Source organism: Enhydra lutris, unplaced genomic scaffold (assembly GCF_002288905.1).
Source record: "Enhydra lutris kenyoni isolate GAN:26980312 unplaced genomic scaffold, ASM228890v2 scaffoldscaffold28, whole genome shotgun sequence".
NCBI lineage: Eukaryota > Metazoa > Chordata > Mammalia > Carnivora > Mustelidae > Enhydra > Enhydra lutris.
In genome coordinates, this window is record NW_019154112.1 from 20,449,221 (window position 1) to 20,466,963 (window position 17,743).

Genomic DNA, 17,743 nt, shown 5'->3' on the forward strand with positions numbered 1-17,743 from the left:
CATGCTAACCTAGGGGAACCATTATTATTTGGCTTGATAATAGGTTTTTGTAAATTATTACAACAGAACTGCCCTTCTGTGGAAGTAACTGTGCCCCAGGCACAGTGGAGATTGCTAGAAGGCCAAGAGAACGTCTAACTTGGTGCACTGGCCAGAGACAATGGCAAGAAGCTAAATTCCCTTACAGGAAAGGTCCTACATGTTTTTGACCAATTGTAGAATAAACTCATATTTCAAGATGAGAGTCTTCTTTTCACAATTTAAGGAAACAAGCTATGTAGAATTTGGTATTTATGTGGTATCTACTATGAGGTGGTAGGAAAAGTTATTCATTCAACAAACATAATAAGCTTTTTTATATAGGAAATAAGGGATACACAGATACATATTCATAACTGATGATTCTTGAGAGCTCACTGTATAACAGGACCCCCTTAACAACCCTATGAGGTAAATGGTATTATTCCCATTTTTTGAATGATGAAACAGTGGCTCAGAGAGTATAAATAACAGTCCTAGGTTTTCCTAGCTGTTAGAGGCAGACTCTACGGTTTGGATCTAGGCAGCTTGCTTCTAGCTTCTTGGCTGTCCATTCTGCTACCTTCCTGTAGTACATGGCCTCTAGGACAGCTGAGTCCGTGGACCGACATGCAAAGAAGTACATGAGATGCATGTCTGTGTTCTGAAAATGCTATTATACAGTTATGAACAAGGCACCGGGGAAGCACTGTAGAGGGCCAGAAAGATTTATAGAGAAGCAGACGCCAAGGATGAGTCCTGAAAGATGAGTTTATCAGGTGGAAAGTGGAGGTAGGTATCTCTGATGAGAAGATCGTGTACAAGAGCACAGAGATGTGGAAGGTCTGGCGTACTCAGCAAGAACTGGAGGTGGTGCTGGTAGATGAGGCCAGCTGGGTCAGGCAGGGCTAGATCACCAAGGGATTGTATGTTATGCTGAAGAGTTGGCTTTACCTTCTGGGATGGGGATCCGCTGAGGGTAGGGTAAATAGGCACGTTGGTTTTCTCGCTCAGAAGCTAGCTAACTCTTTGCTGCTTCTAATCTCCCCACGGGGTTCAGGTTGGATAAGTGGTTATCATCACACTTTAGAAACCATCAACCACCATTACTCTCTCGTGAGCACTGTATGTGAGCACCTTGGGTAATAAGATGTATTCCTATTTGACTTTGAAATTGGTATCCAGTTTGTCCTTGAATGCCTAGCTTCTCTCTCTCTCTCTCTCTCTCTCTTTTTTTTTTTTTTAAGATTTGATTTATGTATTTGACAGGCAGAGATCACAAGTGGGCAGAGAGGCAGGCAGGGGGCAGGGGAAGCAGGCTCCCTGCTGAGTAGAAAGCTGGATGCGGAGCTCGATCCCAGGACCCTGAGACCATGACCTGAGCTGAAGGCAGAGGCTTAATCCACTGTGCTACCCAGGTGCCCCAGCCTAGCTTCTCTCTTTGTCTGCCTGGTGAATTACAACTGACTTCTTAAGACTGACTCATGATCAAGCAACTTGTTCAGGAAAGTCTTGTCCGGTCTGTCCTATCATAGTGAGATACTTTTTTTGGTTTGATCTTCAGAACTTTGTATAGATCTCCTATATAGCAGTTATCCAAGAGAAAAAAATCAGGCTCTGTAAGAAAATGGATATGGGTTCAAGTTTGGCTCTGTGTGTCTGGCAAGAAACAGGTGGCATGCTAAGAGAGTTTAACTGAGGAGAGTTTAATGAAAGGACTATTTACAGAGGTGTGGACAGGGCTAAGATGCTTTGCTAACCTTTAGGCAGAGCCTAGCCACCTACCCACTCCTGGCCTGAACAGGCAGCAGACGGCACTGGACCTACTGGATCCTGGTGAGAACTACTGGGGCCATGAAAGAAACTTTCATAAGAATTGTGACTGAGGCGTGAGGGCACAGCCAGAACCTGCGGAGGCAGGAAGGGAGTGGGGGGAGTGCTCTCTTAGCTCCGCTGGGCTTGGGCAGGGGCTTGGGAGACGCACATTGCAGAGATCAGCCTCCCAAGGACAGAGCAAGGGAGAGGTGGGCAGAGAGTATGAGAGGGGATAGGGACAGTAGAAAATAAAAGAGAACATACCAGGTCATCTTTGCCAGATGGTGTAACTCTCTCTCTGAGACTCCAATTTCTTACTGAAAAGTGACAATAACAGTAGCTACCTGTGGAGCTGGGAGGGTGAATTAAACTGACATGGAGATAGATGGGACAGTCATCTGCTTAGAACCAACAATAAGTGGTAATTCCTTCTCTTCCTTTCCTTTCCTTCCTGTACCTTGACTTATTTGGGGGCTCTATCAGCTGGTCTAGAATAGCTCCTGGCCCATGACATCTGAATGTATTTTATTGAGTAAAAGAATGAATGATATTTACACATGACATATAGCTTATGCATTATAGGGATTTAGAGAACAGAGAGTGTTACCCTTCCTCCCTGCACCTCCCTCCCTGAATCCCCATAGGGTGGATGGGGGATAACTGCTTCACAGAAAAGATGGGTTTGGGTTGGTCTTTAAAATTCTGGCCAGAATGCGGCATCTGGGTGGCTCAGTCAGTTAAGCATCTTCTATCTGCTTCGGTCATGATATCAGGGTCCTGGGATAGAGCCTTGTGTTGGGCGCTGTGCTCCCTGCTCAGAGATGAGTCTTCTCCCTCTGCCTTTCCCCCTGCTCATGCTCTGTCTCTCTCTGTCTCAAGTGGATACATGTTAAAAATCTTAAAAAAATAAAATAAAATGCTGGCAGGAATGCAATAGGCAGCAGAAGTTAGGTATGACAAGTGGAATAAACAGAAGTACTGAGAATCACTTGACTGGATGTGGGGATTTCCATGAGAGAGAAGTACCAGAGCTGGAAAGAGAGATGGGGCAAAATACATTCTGGGCAACCCCTGTGTTTGAACTTCATTGTCTGTGCATCGTGGGGTTCTAGAAGAGCATGATCAAAGCACAATTTTAGGAAGCTTAAACGTGAGCAGGATGAGTCAGAGAGGAGCAGGACAGGGGTCGGGTAATAACTAGGGCAGCAATGTGGGTGGGAGGTAATTAGGGCCGGAATTTGACCCTAAGAGGTGACACCGTGCTGTCGTCTCGTGATCACTACTTCTGAGGAATCAAAGGATGACCTTTGTTCTGACTTCTTGGGAAGGAATTGGAAGGGAGAGAGTAGAGGCAGGAACTGGCAGGGGAGGCTACTCTGTTGCTTAGGGCAAAAATTCTGGTGAGTGTTCTTTGGGGCAGGTAAAGCTCACCTCCTCCATCTGTCTGCATCTGTTAGGAAGTTGTCAGAGTCGGTGAGGAAGCTATTGGTACCTTATCTCACATAATTCCCGTGCAGCCTCCTGGAATCTTATGGCCTCTGCTGACACATTCCTGTGTTTATGCCATATGTGGACTTGAGTCCAGGCCTTGTGCCTTCCTCTTCTGTATTTGGTTAGGTGCCATCGGTAGTGCCTCACTAAGTCCAGAAGACACACACCTAAAGCCTGTGCCTTTCCTGACATATACCTTTGGAGAAAATCAGTGTTACCACGGGTTGCTATGAGGTCAACTCTGATGGTGTCTTGGAGATGCAATAAAACTAAATCAGCTCTGGTGATTCAGGATTATTTGAATGACTTTATATGAAGCACTCCAGACTTTTTTTTTTTTTTAATATTTTATTTATTTATTTGCGAAAGAAAGAGGAGAGGGACAAGCAGACTTGGCACTGAGCACAGAGTTGGATACAGGGCTTGATCCCATGACCCTGAGATCATGACCACAGCTGAAGTCAGCAGTCAGAGGCTTAACTGACTGAGCCACCCAGGCACCCGTCCAGACATTTCAAATCTCAATCTGAATAATAAACAGGCCTGAGACTGAGAAAGACTGAACTAGGATGTAGCCTTCTGACTTCTTGTAGTCAGAAGCTGTGAAAGCACTGTTTCAGTCAGCTTTCAGTGGGACTGGCCTCTTGATGAAGCAGGCCACGGGCCACATGGAATGCATTATACCTCAGGATCTTGGGCTGCTCTAACCTGTGTACTTTTTCTCAATCCATAATTTATACTCAAATGTGCCTAGATGCATTCATAATAGAGATCACTAATATAAACTTAATTAATAATGTATGTGCATTTTATTTCACTCTTTTGGAATGTTTCTGAAGGTGAGTTAGCTAAAAAAATTAATCCTGATCTTTCTCTTAGTAAATTTGCCTTGGGACTTTTGTTATGACATGTCACTGGAACACTTAAGGAATTTTCCATCACCTTGGAGCAGAAAAGATACTTAATTCCCGATCTCCATTTGTTCTTTAGTATTTTGACAGTACAAAGCCTTTTTTGGGTGAGTACCAGAATCCTAGAGTTTTTAAACCTTCTCATCATCACAATAACACATAATAAACAAGATCTCTCACATTTACTGCTTGCTTACCATGTGGGCAACGCATGGGCATTGTTCTCCTGTGTTTCCCTGTTTTTTCTCATTTCATCTCCCCAGCGCTTCTCTGGGGTAGGTGCTCACTTTCTGGAAGGGGAAGCTTGTCATGCAGCTGGTAGATAACAGCACTAAGATTTAAATCCAAGCAGCTTGACTGGAGCATTTTGAGAATGGAGAAGTTCACATGATCGTATTTTTAGTGCTAGATGTTTATCTTAATGAACCCTCCTAATGCATTTTAATCATGTTGAGTCTCAAGTTTTCCTGCCTGCATAGATGGTAGAAATGGTATTGAAAACCATAGATAAGGGGTGCCTGGGTGGCTCAGTGGGTTAAGCCTCTGCCTTTGGCTCAGGTCATGATCTTGGGGTCCTGGGATCGAGCCCCATGTCAGACTCTCTGCAGGGAGCCTGCTTCTCCCTTTCTCTCTGCCCGCCTCTCTGCCTACTTGTGATCTCTGTCTGTCAAATAAATAAATAAAATCTTAAAAAAAGGAAAAAAAACATAGATAAGCTTCAAACCTCATTTTTGCCATGCATTTTACTGACCCTCTCTTTTCGTGGTAGGGAGAGGTAAGAGCCTTTCTATCTCTTGCCCTCCCACATGAACCTGTTAACGTATACCAACACTAAGCCCCAGCAGGTATTTATGTTTGTGTCGGGAGTGGGATGAGGGGAAATTAAAATTTTAGAGCACTTGCAAATAATCAGGCATATTGAGTCCATTCCTGTTACATTTCGCTGATCCCACTTTATACCCTACCTTTCCTTGTGACTTAGAATTCCCGAGACTTTCTCATGGACGTGCAAGAATATCTGATTAAAAATTGCTGGTGCGGGGACGCCTGGGTGGCTCAGTTGGTTAAGCGGCTGCCTTCGGCTCAGGTCATGATCCCAGCGTCCTGGAATTGAGTCCCATACCAGGCTCCTTGCTCGGCAGGGAGCCTGCTTCTCTCTCTGTCTCCGCCTGCCACTCTGTCTGCCTGTGCTTGCTCTCTCTCTCTCTCTCTCTCTGACAAATAAATAAAATCTTAAAAAAAAAAAAATTGCTGGTGCTCCCAGGTCACAGCCCAAGCTATAGCTCGCACCCCCTGTGGGCAAAACTTTGGCCCCTGAAGCCACCACCCCTATTAACTGGATTACTGAGCCTGATAATTTTGACTCAGGAGTTAGCCCCTGGTTTAGCACAGATAATTGGTAGTCCTGCTTTCTGAAATGGCGAACGCTGAGGAAGAAGCAGATCTGGGTTGAGGATGGAAATCAAATTTCCAATTTGGGTATGTTACGTTAGAATTATCTGCTAGATGGGTGCCTGAGTGGCTTGTCTGTTAAGCATCTGACTCTTGGTTTTGTCTTAGGTGGGTGAAGTCATGGGTCATGATCTCCTGGGTCATGAGAGTAAGCCCTGCATTAGGCTCCCACTCCGGGTATGGGAGGTGGAGTCTGCATGAAGATTCTTTCCCCTGTCCCTTTTCCCACTCATATGTGCAAGCAGACATGCATGTGCGCGCGCGCTCTCTCTCTCATACACATAAATAAATAAATCTTTTTTTTTTTTTTAAAAGAAAGAACTATCTGTTAGATATCCTAATGTCTCAATTTCTTGGAAAACATGAGTCTGGATTAGTGGTCATTAGTACAGAAATGTTACCAAATTCATGAGACTGGAAGGAATGATTCAGGAAGCGAATGTTAATAGAGAGGAGACTTGAGGACTGAGCCTTGGGGTCCTGCAATATTGGGAGGTTAGAAAGAGCAATAAAGCTCCCTTATAACTTCCAACTCTCCCCTTAGAAATACAGATGGAGAAAACAGATTTGGTGGTTGCCGGGGTAGGGATGTGAGAATAAAAAGTGCACACATCTGAATGCATGTGGTGTTCTCAGTGACAGAGAAAAATAAACCCTACATAAACACACACATACACACACGCACACAAAATACAGATGCCTTGAGAGATGGGTTTAGGGCCCTTAAATTTCATTTAAGGGTATTCATCTTAGGCCAAGAAAAGGCAAACTCAGGTAGAAACTAGAGAAAGCAGAAAAGGATTTCCCAAACCCACTCCTTACTCTTTCCTGCTCCTTCTCCTACTACACCAATTCCTTGACCTCACCCTTCTTTGCCTTATGCTGCTAAATTTGGGTTTCCAGTCTTGGGGAATATATCTGCTTTTCTTTTTTTAAAATTTTTAAGTTTTTTTTATTAACATATAATGTACTATTAGCCCCAGGGGACAGGTCTGTGAATTGCCAGGTTTACACACGTCACAGCACTCACCATAGCACACACCCTCCCCAATGTTCATAATTGTCTGCTTTTAGGATTGCAACTTGGCTCATTGTAAGGCTGCAGGATATTTTGGAACATTGCATAGTTTTCTTTTTTTTTTTTTTTAAATTAGTATTAGCAGGATTTCAGGTCATCTTTGTAGTTGGGAACTTGCTGCAGTGTGGAAAAGCTAACTACACACCCTTGATCTCATTGAAAATATACTAGGATGTGTCTCTGTTCCTTTCCTGCTTAGATTATTAAATGGTGTTCCCTTTCCTTTTGAAATATGTAGGACCAGGCAGCTTTATTTGCATAACCTTAGGACACTTCCCTTTCTGTTGAAGCCTTGACTGTACAGCCTTACTCTGGCTTAATTAATCAGCAAATACAAAGCTTCTAAAGGAAATGTTTGTTTTCTTTTTCTCTTTGGAATTCTAGAGAGTGAACTGAATTAATAAAGTCAGATTTCTTTTACTAACTCTCTCAGAAGGATTTATTGAATTATACCCCTGCAACTTACCGAGTCTGCTATGCATTGCTATGCCTCCCTTACATAATCTTACAAAAGATTTCGCTTACTATAAATTTGCGAACAGTAGGTATAAGAATAATTGGTGCACAGCACGCAAGGTAGGTGGACTGCGTTAAATGAGTAATGCTAATACAGGTAGAATTTAATTTCGCAAACAGTTCATGGAACCAAGATTAGTTTGGTGAAAGGATTCATGCGCATTGCTTGGAGAAAAAGAAGCCCATCTTTCTAACTTCCTGCGTCAGCATTTTGACTATAGCAAGACCTGTTGCCATTCCTTTTAAGTCTTTCTTGTACTCCAGGTTACCTATTGTCTTAAAAACTTTTAATTCTCTCAGCTCCAAGCAAAGGAAGCTTGAAGAAAACTCAAGCCTTGGAGAGACTCTATTAGATAGCCACTTATCCCTCCAAAGTTTTCATGAACAACCGTGGATCAAAGGACTGAAAAGAAAGCCCTTTCAACAGTGGTCTTTAAATGGTGAGGGAAATGTGGGTGGGTATAAATTCCTTTATTTTAAAGTAGGACACACTGGTAGCTTCCTTTGGAAATCTGTTTGGCATTTAACAGCCGTCTTTGTCTGAGGTAACTCCTTGATCTTTGTCCTCAATACCATGGGTTACAATAGAAGACCCTTCTCTGTTGTATCCTCTGTGAAGAGGGTGTAGCTTCGCCCACCTGCTGCTGTGTTCCTTTCAGTCCTTGAGAAATCAAAATGATCAAGTTTTGAGGGGATCTTAGAGCTTATCTGATTCAGAGGTTCTCCTAAAACAAGATTCTCCTTTGCTCCAGTCCTTTGAGTGATAAGATCACCCATTGTTAGGTAGCTCTAAAGTAGCAAGTTAATTGTACTTGGAATAAAAAAGCTGTTTGTTTTCTGGGCTCATGGTTCCGTCTCTCTGGACCTTTTCTTCTAGATCTATTTCTCAACCTTTCTACATATCACCTTCGTTGCACTCCCCCAAACCACCTCCTGGTGAGTGTAAGGATCTGATTTCTTTCAGTAGCTCCTCCCTTTTCCCACTGACCCCTGATTGTCAGGTGATGAGTATGGTTCAAGAAAATCAAACTCTGGAAATTGAACATATCCAAAGGGAGCTTAGTTTGTGTCTCGGGAGAAGAGAGGTCAGTTCTGGAAATGACAATAGTATTTCAGGAACAGTATTGCTTTGCGGTGGCATTTTGTAGTTAAATAGTACTTCTATTTTTTAAAGATTTTATTTATTTATTTATTTATTTATTTATTTGACAGACAGAGATCACAAGTAGGCAGAGAGGCAAGCAGAGAGAGAGATTGGAGGAAGCAGGCTCCCCTCTGAGCAGAGAGCCCGATGCGGGGCCCGATCCCAGAATCCTGGGATCATGACCTGAGCCAAAGGCAGAGGCCTTAACCCACTGAGCCACCCAGGCGCCCCAGTACTTCTATTTTTTAAAAGCATGTTCGTATTCATTATCTCATTGAATATGCACAACCAACTTGTGCACTGGGTAGGGCATATACCCCAATCTGACAAAGCTGAGTCTCACAGGGAGTAAGAGACTGACCCCAGGTCATCGGTCTAGATAGAGACAGACATCCCTTATCCTTGTAATCTCTTGGATGAGCTCAAACTCAGATAACATTTGGGGAATTCAGTGAGAAATTTCAGGGACAAGAATATAGATTCCAGTAGACTGTAGGAATTATTCATCTTCCCAACCTGATTCATTCCCAGGGAGTATTAGTTGTATATCTTCACGAGCCTCCTCAGTGCGCATTGTCTATATTGGCCGCCCTAGGGTACCAGTATATTGGCGAGTCTGCTTTGGTCTAAGACCAACTGGCTCATGCCACAGCCTGCACACATCCTGCTCACTGATCAAATGGTCAAATAAGTAATTGACTCTGATGCTGGGAAACATCACTGACTTACTAGCGTCAATTCCCACTATGTGCAGCTCAGCATCACTATGATAAAGGAAGATTAGATACCTGATTTAATCTGGTGTTAAAATTAGGTTGAAATATTATTGTGCGTTGTTACTGAGAATGTAGAATGGTGCAGCTTCTGAGGAAAATAGTATGGCAGTTCCTCAAAAAATTTAAAATAGAATTACCATAGGATCCAGCAGTCCTACTTTTGGATACATAGCCAAAAGAATTAAAGCAGGGTCTCAAAGAGATATGTGTACTCCCGTGTTCATGGTAGCGTTATTTATACTAGTCAAAAGGTAGAAGCAACCCAAGTGTCCATTGACAGATGAAAAAATAAACAAAATTTATATATACATACAGTTGACCCTTGAACAACATGGGCTTGAACTGCACAGGTCCACTTACATGTGGATTTTTTTTCTATAAATATAGTGGAACTTTTTTTGGAGATTTGCAATGATTTGAAAAAACTTGCAGACAAACTTGTAGCTTAGAAATACTGAAAAGAATTAAGAAAAATTAGGTATTATTGAATACAATATATAATAAATATAACGTACAAAATATATGCTAATCAACTGTTTCTTATTAGTAAGACTTCCAGTCAACAGTAGGCTATTAACAGTTGAGTTTTTGGGGAGTCAAGGTTATGCATGGATGTTGACTGCATGGGAGGACAGTGCTCCTAACTGCTGTGTTGTTCAAGGGTTAACCGTACAATGGAATATCACTCAGCCTTAAAAAGGAAGGAAATTCTGACACATGTTACAATATAGATGAAGCTTTTGGGCATCATACTAAGTCAAAAAAGCCAGTCACAAATAAAGAATCCATCCTGCATGATTATACTTCTACAAAATACCTAGAGTAGCACAATCATAGTGACAGAAAGTAGAATGGTGGTTGCGAGGGGGCTGATGGGAAGAGAGAATGGTTTTAGTTTTGCAAGATGAAAAGAGTTCTGGAGGTAGATGATGGTGATGGTCATACAACAGTGTGAAGGTACTTATAACTACTAAACTGTCCACTAAGAAAGGGTTAAGATGATACATTTTGTGTTTTCTGTATTTTACCACAATTAAAAAAAAATTGAGTTGAAACAACAACTGTAGGCAAAGAGACAGAAGAACAACAATAAAGGTGAATGGAATAAGGGCTCCAATGATAAAAACATCAGAGGAGATATACATTGAGCTTATCTTATTTTATTTATTTTTTTAAATATTTATTTATTTATTTGAGAGAGAGGAGGGGAAGGGGGCAAAGGGAGAAGGAGAGTAAGAGAGAATCTCCAGCAGACTCCCCCTCAGATCATGGAGCCTGCTGCAGGACTCTATCTCACGACCCTGAGATTATGACTTGAGCCGAAACCAAGAGTTGGATGCTTAACCTACTGAGCGACCCAGCTGCCCCTATTTAGCTTATTTTAAATGAAACTATCATGAAGTATGAAAGGCACAAGGTAAATAAGAGGTACTTACAAGTAGCAAATGCCAAGAAAAGGACTTAATTGTTAATGGGAGGACATGTCCTTGTGTGCACAGTGTGGGCATGACTCCCCCTGCTTGTGTTCCCTCTCTCATTGTTTCACTCTCTGTTAAATAAATAAATAAAATCTTTAAAAAGGGGATATCAGTTGTAATTCATAAAGAATGTTTTCTTTCTTTTTTTTTTTTAAGATTTTATTTATTTATCTGACAGGCAGAGATTATAAGTAGGCAGAGAGGCAGGCAGAGAGAGAGAGGAGGAAGCAGGCTCCCCGCCAAGCAGAGAGCTCGATGCGGGGCTCGATCCCAGGACCCCGGGATCATGACCCGAGCTGAAGGCAGAGGCTTAACCCACGGAGCCACCCAGGTGCCGCATGAATATTTTCACTGAAAGAAATATTTCCTTGTTCTGTCCACTAAATAGGTCTAGGAACAAGGACCAATCCAGTAGTAATGCCCATATTACAGTATCTTTATATCATTTCTTACGGAAACAAATTAATGCTGTGTCTTTGGCGGGGTTTTCAAACAGAGCCTGAGGAAGGGACATTCTTGTGAAAGTGATTTTTTGAAGAAGAGCTCTCAGGAAGAGAATAAGGGAAGCAAGACAAGGCAGGGGGCAAAAGCTAATAAGCAAGGACAAAGCTTGGCTGGAGACTAGTTTCAGCCTGTACTTACACTGGGCTGTGGTGCATGAATTGCACTCTAGAGTTAGTTTCAACTTGAAGCGACCCTTTAGTCTCTCAGTTCAGTTCATCACTGGCCATGGGCTACTGAGATGGGGGTGTGAGGAAGCTGGATTTAGCCCAGGGGAGTTTTTTTGAAGAAGGGGCAGATGTGAGCCATTAACAGTCAACACTAGCAGCTGCTGGGAGTGCACTGGCTGGGGGTGGGGGGGGGATGCGTGGGGCATCCAGTTGGGACATCTGCAGCAGCCATCATATACTTCTAGGAAAAATGGCTGATCCAGATTTGAAACAAGAAATATAGAATGAACCTGGCGTATCCTGTCAAACCAGAAAGCAAGGACGCATCAAAGATTACTGAGGTTTTGTTAGAAAGACGAGGAGTAAACTTGGAGAAGTTCCTACTGCCTGATCAGTAAGAATAATGATCACAATGGATCAACATACATCAATATATTAAGAATCCATGAATTTATGATAATTAAAAAAACCAACAAACCACCGGATTAGAGTGCCCTTTGGAGAATGCTAAATGAACCAAGTCACTTTTCTGAAAAAATAGCAAAGGGAAAGGAATCAAGCATTATCCTGTCTTTGCTATAAGAATTATTCTTTATGGTAATCGAATAGCTGTTGAGGGAAGAAAGCATGATGAGATTGGAATGTCACCATTTGGCAGACTGTAGCGAAGGAATGAACCAAGCCAGTCATCATCAGTGACTTCTTACCCCACAAGAGAGGCAGCCACACATTATGTGCTTTATATATAACACTTGAGAAATATTCTTGCAAAACACATCGAACCTACATCAGATCAAACCACTAGTTCTAATTACAGATTTATACAAAACACAGAGGACAGAGGAATATGTTGAAAGATTTCCTGAAGATACAGTTAGTAAAATCCAGACTAGGGGAAACCTTTGGACAAACAGTCCAGTTTCTTCAACAAACACATTATAAGAAACAAAAAAACGGGGGGGGGATAATTTATAGATTATAAAAGAGATTGAGGAGACCTATTGATTAAGTGTAATGTGTAGTCCTTGTTTGGATGAACAGACAGGATGCAAAAAAGAAGAATTTTTGAGAAAACGTGGGACTAACCAGATATTTGATGATATTAGGAAATTGATAGTAATGCTTGAGGTTGGTAATGGTGTTGTGATTTTGTTAAAAGTCGTCCATATCTTTTAGAGAGATGTAATAAATTATTTAGTAATGAAATATTAAGATCTCTGGGATCCACTGGGAATCCAAAGAGGTGGAGGAGCAAATGTGGGAAGGAATATAGTCCCTACGACACTGACCAAGACTTGGTAATTGTGGAAGGTGAGCAATGTGTAAATGGTAGTTCCTTAAACTTCGTTATTGTATAAGCCTGAGATATCCCATAACGAAAGGTTTTAGACATTTTGAAAAGTGAAACACATATTTGTGGTGAAATCTATATCATCAATACTTTGCTTCATTAAGTCCCTCTTTTGGCTTTTGTTTTCCAGGGAGTGAGCCTAAATCTTTGTTAATAATACTTCCAGATTTCAGATATTTACTGATAGAAGGGTTTTAGAAAGATACAAGGGGGCAATATTCCCATGGCTATCTTTTTATGCTTTTGATTTCTTTAATAAAGGACTGTTGCTTATTTGTCAGCGTTTTACTGAGAACATTTTATAATAACATGTTAGTGGATGGTGTAAAAAGTGTGCTGTTATTTAAAATTTAACAAATGATGTAAAACAGGTGAAAAATTATATAGGCATATTCTTTCATTTTAATATCTAAAAACTGATTTTCACTGAGATTGCTATTTTTGTTCTTTGTAGATTTATTGATATGAAAATAGAACCATAATTAAAACAAACGGACCCAAAAGGCAGCATGTCACCACAATGCTTGACTTTGTCTTGGTGAAACTCAAGGATTCCTAGTCTTAAACTTTTTTTCATGGTAAATAGAATTCTTCCACTGCAGCCTTACTTTATTCCAGCAGATTATACTTGTATCTTCTTACAGAGCTCATGAAATTTTGATGATGGTGGAAATGCAAGCTATTGAACTGCCTAATCGATTTTAGTTAATCTTTAATATTGACATCACATTCCATTATGTGACTCTCTATTCAGGAGATGGTTTTCCTGAGGTAGATTCTTTGCTTTCATTTTGCTGCTCAGACGTCCATTTTTCTTTGCTTAGAAAGGCGAGCTAACGATTTACACATTTCTAGCTCTATTTAAAGCTTACTTAAGAAAGCTTGAAACTAGTAGCGTACTTTAAAATTATTTAAAATTTTTAAAAAATTATTTAAATTAATTAAATTATTTTAAAAAGTGAATTTTACTTTTACATTAGCTCTATTAGAAACAGGCAATGGATAGGGGCACCTCGGTGGTTCAGTTGTTTGAGAATCCGTCTCTTGGTTTTGGCTTGGGTCATGAACTTGGAGTTTTGAGATCAAATCCTGTGTTGGGCTCCATGCTCAGTGGAGAGTCTCCTTGAGATTCTCTCCCTTTCCCTCTGCCTCTCCTCCCCACTCTCCTCTCTCTCTCTCAGTAAATAAAGAAATAAATCTTAAAAAAAAAAAGAGAAATAGACATGGATAATTGAAAATAAATTTATTTTGCTGCTTTGCCAAATGCAAGAACAAAACCCCCACCAAAAACTCTGTTCACTTTTGCAAAAACTGGAGAGCGAGACATGGGTCTTTAAGAAGCCATGGGGTCCTTACAGGACATGTGCTTTTGTGCTATTAATTTTTACAACTTGCAGCTGTAGAAAAATTATTTTTAAATAGCCAGCATAAGTGTTGAAAATGAGATCCTTTTTCTTAGCTATCAAGATAACCACATCCCTTGAACTGTGATTATAATCAGTTGTGACATATCAGTTTCAGCCTTTTCTCCTCCTCCTGCATTCCAAGAAGGTTAAACATTATTTAGTATGACTCTTTGTCCCAAGAGTTCAGAAGGGCAAAAATTATACATTCAGGCTGCATGTATACTTTAAAGTACACCGCCATGTGTTCATTCAGTTCTTTGGAGTTTGAAGAAGAGATGCTAAGAAGTCACTAGCCAGGATTCTTGGCACCTTGTTCTATCTGTTTGGTCCTTTTTTTTTTTTTTTTTTTGTCCGTGAATCAGACAATTAGACTCCCGTTTAATAAAGTGTGAACTATAGTCAGACTTGATTTCTTCCACTGATGACAAATTAGAGATTTTCACCAATAATGGAAACTACTTGGATTCAATATCTAATTGTTGATCTGTTTTTGAGTTGTGATACTATTTTCAGGAGTAAATTACTGAGTACAGTAGGAGAGTTTTAGAATTCTGGGGCTCATGGCCTGCTCCTAAAAATTTAAATAGTTCCTTTTGGGACGCCTGGGTGGCTCAGTTGGTTAAGCATCTGCCTTCGGCTCAGATCATGATCCTGGGGTCCTGGATCGAGTCCTACATTGGGTTCCTTGCTTAGTGGGGAGCCTGTTTTTCCTTCTGCCTGCCGCTCCCCGTCCTTGTGCTCTCTCTCTCTGACAAAGAAATAAAATCTTAAAAAAAAAACAAAAACAAAAACATAGATGGTTTGTTTTGTAATATAGGAATGAACCTGTGGTTTGAAGGTGGGAGCTGGGGTGGGAAGATGAGTAAATTGGGTATCAGGCATTCTCTGATACTTTTGATGGTTACTTAGTGTTTGCTTTATATTCTCAGTTATTTTCACTGGTTCTTTTTATTTCCCTAGGCATCTATAACTTTGAGTAAGAGAGTGTTTTATATTATAAGGCACTGTAGGAGTATTTCATTAGTTGGTGTTTTAAAACATCTCTAATTGTGGAGCCAAATAAGTTGAAAAACAGACTAGCATTGCTTTCTTAGAAACGTACTAAAATTATTTTCCCAAAGTCATTTCTTCATAGTAGTTCTGTCTCACGTTCTGACTTTAATAATGAGAAGAATTATGTCCCCCTGAGAAGAAAGAGACTGTGCTTTGTGTTCTAACCCTTAGCCCTAGGGCATTGAGGAATTGCAATAAATTTTTAATAATGAATCTCTGGTCTACTTTTTTCTGCCCAAGTAGCTGTTGTTTAGCCATCACAGACTAGGAGAAAGTTGTAAGGTGAGAAGTCAGACTGAGAAGGAATACAGGAAAGGGAATTCATAGGTTCAGTTATTGTAGCAAATTGCCAAGTTAGACTGTATTTTATAAATTCAAAACAACTTTTCTTGTTACTCTTTTAAGAGTTATTTATCATGGGGACAGAAAATTAACTTTTTATATCACATGCTGTAAGAGCACCTAGTTTATTAATGGGTTGGGCCCAGTTTAGTTTTGTTGAGTTAAGACTTAACCTTGGGTCACCTGGGTGTGTGTCTCAGTTGTTAAGCATCTGCCTTCGGCTCAGGTCATGATCCCAGATCCTGGGATCAAGCCCCGCATCGGGCTCCCTGCTCTGCTGGGAAGACTGCTTTTCCCTCTCCCACTCCCCCTGCTTGTCTTCCCTCTCTCGCTGTCTCTCTATCAAATAAATAGATAAATTCTTAAAAAAAACCTCAACCTCTCCGCAAATATAATAAACAGTATGATGGAGTGGCTAAGAGAGTGTATTTTGGAACCACACTGCCTAGGGGGAGTAAATTCTGGCTTTCGCACATATTTCCTCATATTGCCTTTGGGTCCTGTAAGTCGTTTAGCTCCACTGGGGCTCAGATTCCTCAACTGGTGAATGGGGGTCATAACCATATTATGTCGTTATGCAGATTCATCTTTTTAAGGTGCTCAGAACAGCACTTGGCATACAGTGAATGCTTTATCTGTCTATTATTATTACTTATACACAACCTAGGTATGGGACAGGGTTCTAGAGATATGGTGATATGGAGGTGAATAATATAAGGTCTCTGGCTTTAAAGTCTTGTGGAAAGGGACAAACAGATGGTTCCAACATAGTGTGATAGAGGGTGTTCTAAGAGAATATTAGAGAATCACTTATCTCAAAATAGGAAGTTCAGAGAAGGCTTGCTGGAGGAAGTGCTGTGCTGAGCTGAGTATTGAAGGATTGTTGATGAAATAGGGAAAAGCCTTTCAAGCAGGGGAGCAAAATGTCTTGAAGGAGCAGTGTGAGAGAGAGCTTTGTTCCTTCTGGGGAAGTAGAAATAGTTGCCGATGAAGCTGGTGGAGAGTTCAAGGCTGGGAATGGGTAAGGTCACAAAGGGCTTTGCTTGCTATGCTAAAAAAATGTGGTCCTTCATCTATTGGTATTTGGGACCCCTGAGGACAGTGAGTAATAGAGGGTTGGGAAGATGATTACAGTTTGGAAAGATTAGTCTAGTGCTAGTGTACGAGTTGAATTAGAAAAGTACAGGGTTAGAGTCAAAAACACTAATGCTTTGGTCCAAGAAAGAAATGATTAGGACTTAAATTAAGATAGTTAATAATGTGGATGCAAAGAGAAATTAATTTGAGAGCCATAAAAGATTATAATAAATGTAACTTGGTAACAAATACTATGTGGGATGAGGAAAAAGGAAAAAAAAAACCTCCACAATTATAGATGTATATAGTTGGTTTCTAGCTTTAGAAAATAGGTAAATTCTGGAGTATTACTAAAATGGGAGTAAAGCAAGATGAGAGGAATATGGTGTGATATGGGGGAGTGGGAAGATACGTTGGATTTTGTATGTGTGTTTGAGGGCTAAATGTTGGAATAGAAAGCTATCAGCATGAAACAAACAGAAGATACAACCAGAGAGGAAAACCAGGGGAGAATGGTGTCACAGAAGCCAAGAGAAGACTGAATTCCAAGAAAGGAGTGGAAAGGATATAAAATAGTACAAGAAGTCAAGAGGGATGAAGGCTGAATCTATACTCTGAATTTTAAGTAGCAACAAAGAGGACATAAGTAGTGGGAGGACATTTTAGATGTTTGATGTTGGGCAGGAACCAGATTTCAGTGTATTCAAGAGTACCTAGGTGGCAAGTAGGTAGCTTTCAATTCCTGATTCTCTTTGCCAAATCACTCCAAAACAACAAGGAGAACAAGAAACTGAAAGGCAAAGTCAATCTTTGATGAAAGTGAGAGACATTTGTAACCTTAAACCATAGTACATGAAGATGAAAGCAAATGGAGAAAGGTAAATGACTTAGCTAAGAAGAGAAAATATGTACAGAGAAGCTAGCCATCGCCCCCTTTCCAGCACCCTAGAGTCTACATGGACAGGAATAGGAATCACCTTGTTTTGTTGCAGGTGAAAATGAGGTGAGGATTGCAAGTAGGAATTGTTTGAAAAGCTCCATGAGGAGCATTTTGACTAGGCACCTTTGTAACTATTCAGACATCTTCTTCCTTGCTCCTACAGGAAATGAAAAGTATAATTTCTGGGGCACCTGGCTGGGTAGAGCACGCAACTCTTGATCTCA

The 17,743-nt window shown here is 40.8% G+C and overlaps 1 protein-coding gene across 1 annotated transcript in view; it reads left to right on the forward strand.

Annotated features, from left to right (window-relative positions):
- LOC111152327 (dystonin) overlaps positions 1–17,743 on the forward strand; it is a 474,965-nt gene that overhangs the window by 61,670 nt on the left and 395,552 nt on the right. The window lies entirely within an intron of this gene.